This window comes from Ascidiella aspersa, chromosome 7 (genome assembly GCF_963924565.1).
Source record: "Ascidiella aspersa chromosome 7, kaAscAspe10.2, whole genome shotgun sequence".
NCBI classification, from domain to species: Eukaryota; Metazoa; Chordata; class Ascidiacea; order Phlebobranchia; family Ascidiidae; genus Ascidiella; species Ascidiella aspersa.
In genome coordinates, this window is record NC_139453.1 from 2,791,161 (window position 1) to 2,796,253 (window position 5,093).

At 44.7% G+C, this 5,093-nt stretch overlaps 1 pseudogene; it reads left to right on the forward strand.

Moving 5' to 3' along the window:
* Positions 1-254: 254 nt before the first annotated feature.
* On the forward strand, positions 255-4,561 carry LOC146137276 (uncharacterized; annotated as a pseudogene).
* Positions 4,562-5,093: the final 532 nt, after the last annotated feature.

The window sequence follows — 5,093 nt, forward strand, 5'->3', positions numbered from 1 at the left end:
CATAATGCCCCAAAAGTGGCGTGATGTTTACCGGTTAAAACTGGTTATTCTACATTAAACGTGGCTGTGAAAACATGTGTTTTTGAGTGCTTCAGAAATCTAACTGCAGGGTAACACTTCTGGGTATTCAGACTGAAAAAACGTCGAAGTATTTCTCTAAATAACGCGCACAATATTTGTGTTCGTGACAACTGGGGGCTCGTCCGGGATTACTTCTCTTCAGATTTTTCAGCACCAACAGACGAAGATTGTTAGCCATGAAAAAGTTAGCAGAAGCTGGTAAACTCATGGGCCTAACTGGCGAAAATTTGCTTAAGTGGGTGAACGAACAGCAAGCGATTGAGCGCGAGGAACGGAAAGAGAAACGTGACTTAGAGGCTGAGGCTAAACGAAATGAAGAACTAAAAATGGCTGAAGCCAACAAGATAGAGGAACTGAGAATTGCTGAAGCCAACAGGCTAGAAGAAAAGAAAATAGCTGACGCTCAGGCGGAGCGTGAATTTCAACTAGAAATGAAAAGATTGGAGTTACAACTAGCCGAAGCAAACAACGCTAAGGACGTAGCAGCAGTAAGTAAGGCTAAAGCTCCAAAGTTACCACCGTTCGTTGACGGAAAAGATGAATTGGACAGCTACTTACTGAGGTATGAAAGATTTGCTGCTAGTAGTAATTGGGACAAACGCGAGTGGGCCACATCTCTTAGTGCTTTGTTATCAGGTAGAGCGCTAGACGTGTATTCTCGATTGTCAGATATTGAAGCGATTGATTATAATGTGCTAAAGCAGGCATTGTTAAATAGATATGACCTCACAGAGGAGGGTTATCGCTCAAAATTCCGTTCTGCGAAACCTCAGTCGGATGAAAGCTCTACGCAATTCATCGTGCGCTTACAAAATTACCTGCAAAAATGGGTTGAAATGTCTGGTTTCTCTACTGAATGGAAGGAAGTTCGCGATTTGTTTATAAAAGAACAGTTTATAAAATCGTGCTCTAAGGAACTATCAGTTTACTTGCGTGAACAGGCGCCGAAATCGTTGGAGTTGCTAGCCACGGTAGCGGATCAATTTCTCACTGCACATGGGAAAAACTTGTCAATTTCGGCTAGCAGAAATTTACCGCAAGCTGACCAGCAGGGTTATGACGTATGCTTTAATTGTAAACAACATGGGCATATGGCGAGAGAGTGTCCACGGTTGAAAGGGGATTCCCGTAATTTAAGAAAATGTTTTATTTGTGACAAGACTGGGCATTTGGCGAGAGACTGCAGATCACGTGTGGCGCCGTCACGGCCAGTTAAGCAAAGCGGAGGAGCTGGTTCAACCTCTCTGGATAATATTTGCAAATCAACTGCAGAAGGAGACGTTCAGCCGTTTGTGACGCCACAAGAAAAACACGTGGAGGTCGAGCCGCTACCAGTGCGTAAAGGACTTGTGGGAGATCATATGGTTGACACTTTGCGTGATACGGGCTGTACTGGAGTTGTGGTTAAACGGAAATTTGTCAAGGACGGTCAACTGACAGGGCACAGTGGTTTTGTTACGTTGTTGGACTCGAGTACGGTTAAGGCAGACGTGGCTCGAATTCACATCGATTCGCCATACTTTAAAGGAGATGTGGACGCGTTGTGCTTGCCAGACGCCACGATTTGATAATAGGAAACGTACCGGGTGCCAGGGACCCTGACGATCCCTATCCAATGTGGAACGAAGGTTGTGCCGCAAAGACTCGTTCACAGAAAGCACAGCGGGAACGCAAACCATTAAAAGTGCCAAGTTGTGAAGAGTGGTCTGATATTGATAAGGCCAGGTTCGAGGCCGCACAAAACGACGAAACAACTTTGCAAGCCTTGAAAGAAATGGATGAAGAAAGGGTCAAAGGTGAACAGGTTACTGTGTTTGGAATGGATGAAGGGTTACTGTATAGGAATTATCAGCACCCAAAAGTTAATGGTGGAAGGTGGATCCGGCAGCTGGTTGTACCAAGTAGCTTGCGCCGGAAAATAATGGAGCTCGCTCACGACGCCATGATGGGAGGACACATGGGCATTAAAAAGACGGCTGATAAAATCCTTTCCGATTTTTATTGGCCCGGTCTCAAGGATGACGTCAAGCGGTTTTGTAGGTCGTGTGACATATGCCAACGGACAGTGAGCAAAGGTAACGTTCCGAGGGTGCCGATGGAAAAGATGCCCCTGATTGATGTACCTTTCAAACGTGTGGCAGTTGATTTGATTGGTCCAATCTACCCAACGAGTGAGGACGGTCACCGCTATATACTTACTCTAGTGGACTATGCGACTCGCTATCCAGAAGCGGTTCCATTGAAATCGATCAGAACCGAAGCGGTGGCGGAAGCTTTAGTTGATATGTACAGTCGCCTCGGAATACCCGACGAGATTTTAAGCGACTTGGGAACTCAGTTCGTATCGGACTGCATGAAGGAGGTGGAAAGACTGTTAAGAATACGTCATTTGACAACGACCCCGTACCACCCGATGTGTAACGGGCTGGTGGAAAAGTTTAATGGAACATTGAAGAGAATGCTTAGGCGCCTGTGCTGCGACCAACCTAAGCAGTGGCATCGATACATAAACGCGCTGTTATTTGCTTACCGTGAGGTGCCGCAAGAATCTACAGGTTTTGCGCCGTTTGAATTGCTGTATGGGAGGACTGTCCGTGGACCCATGTCTATTCTGAAGGAATTGTGGACGAACGCGTCAACGGAACCCAATGTGCGAAGCAGTTACAGGTATGTTTTTGACTTAAAGCAGCGTATGGAGGACACACTGAAAATTGCTCAGACGGAGCTGGAAAAATCACACGAGCGGTATAAAAAGTATTTTGACAAAAAATCAAAGTTCAGAAGTTTGGAAGAAGGCGATAAGGCTCTCGTTTTGTTGCCGACGGATAACAACAAACTGCTTATGCAGTGGAAGGGTCCATTTGTTGTGTAAAAGAGGACCGGACTTGGCGACTACGTGCTGGATGTTGGGGGAAAAGGGAAGACGTTTCACATTAATTTGTTGAAGCAATATATCGCGCGAATTGACGACCCAACTGATAAGCCGAAAAATGTTGATGCGTGTTCGGCGACACTGACGGATGAAGTAGAAAATGATGACGATTTACTGGAGCTGTGTTCATTTTCCGAGAAAGGGACTCTGAACGACGTGAGTTACGGCAAAAACTTGACGGACACTCAGGTATCAGAGGCAGCTGCACTGGCTAAGAATTACAGCAGTGTGTTTAGCGACGTACCTGGCAACATGAACTTCGTTCAACACGAAGTAAAGTTAACGGATGAACGACCAGTTCGTTCCAAGCCTTACGCCGTCCCATACAAGTTACGCGACAGTTTAAAGAAGGACATGGACGAAATGCTACGGTTGGGCATAATTAGGCGATCCGATTCAGCATATGCCTCTCCAGTGGTAGTTGTAGCGAAGAAAGATGGGACTAACAGAATCTGTATAGACTATCGGAAGTTAAACAAAGTGACAATATTTGACCCAGAGCCGATGACGACAGTAACGGATATTTTTCAAAAACTTGGAGGTGATCGCTTCTTTACAAAAATCGATTTGACGAAGGGTTACTGGCAGGTTCCTGTTGCAAAGGATGATATAAAAAAGACCGCGTTTGTGACCACCGAAGGAAGTTTTGAGTTTCTTAAAATGCCGTTCGGTATGATGAACTCCAGTGCCACATTTGTTCGGGCTATGAGGATTTTGCTGCAAGGACTTAATAACGTGGAAAGTTATATTGATGACATTATCGTCCACTCTACGACGTGGGAGGAGCACATGACTGTTCTAGACACCTTATTTCAGCGACTTCGTGACGCAGGTGTTACAATTAAGCCATCGAAGTGCGTGGTTGGTACAGATAACGTCGATTTTCTGGGGCACAGCATTAACCAGGGCGTTATCGGACTCCAGAATGACAATGTCCAAAAGATTAAAATGGCGCAAAGACCATCAACTAAGAAGGAAGTTAGCTCGTTTCTCGGGCTTACCGGGTACTACCGGGATTTTATACCACAGTATGCAGCGGTTGCTTCTCCATTGACCGACCTGACAAAAAAGGGTCAACCGAATGTGGTGAACTGGGGAGGTGCGCAGGAGGCCGCATTCCGTTCACTAAAGGGCAGTCTTTTAAACTACCCTATACTTCATTTGCCTGACATCACTAAACCATTTGTATTGCGCACTGATGCGTCCGACAACGGACTAGGTGCTGTGCTGATGCAAGAACACGATGGGAAGTGTTTTCCAGTTAGCTATGCTAGCAAGAAGTTGAACCACGCTGAGAAGAACTACTCCACCATCGAGAAGGAGTGTCTTGCCATTGTTTGGGCAATACGGAAGTTCAGAATATACCTGTACGGTGCTGGCTTTGTCCTTCAGACAGACCACCAACCATTGGTGTATTTGGAAAGCGCGAAATTTGCAAATGATCGCGTTATGAGATGGGCAATGTTCCTGCAAAATTATCGTATTAAATACGAGTGTATTAAGGGTGTGGATAACGTTGGCGCAGACTTTATGAGTCGCCTACGCTGAATACTGTAACTGTGTACTATATATCGTGCGTGATGTGCTTTGTTGTTTTCGTTTCGCAGTGTTTTTCGTTGTGTTCTAATTTGTTAACTGTTGACAGAAATTTGGATAATTTCTCTTGAATTGGGGGTGATGTCACAAATTAGAATCTAACCACGTAACTTTTCCTTGTGCGTTAAACTTTGTTATGTTGTTTACAATTTGCCTTTGTGTTACGTCATAATGCCCCAAAAGTGGCGTGATGTTTACCGGTTAAAACTGGTCATTCTACATTAAACGTGGCTGTGAAAACATGTGTTTTTGAGTGCTTCAGAAATCTAACTGCAGGGTAACACTTCTGGGTATTCAGACTGAAAAAACGTCGAAGTATTTCTCTAAATAACGCGCACAATATTTGTGTTCGTGACAAGCCCAAAAAATGAATTGTAGTCTAAGTATAATGCTGCACTGAATGCACGAAAATTAATATATCCACGACCTAGTACCGGTTAATAAAAACAACAACCGCTTAATGGTATTTATCGAGAATGTCTAA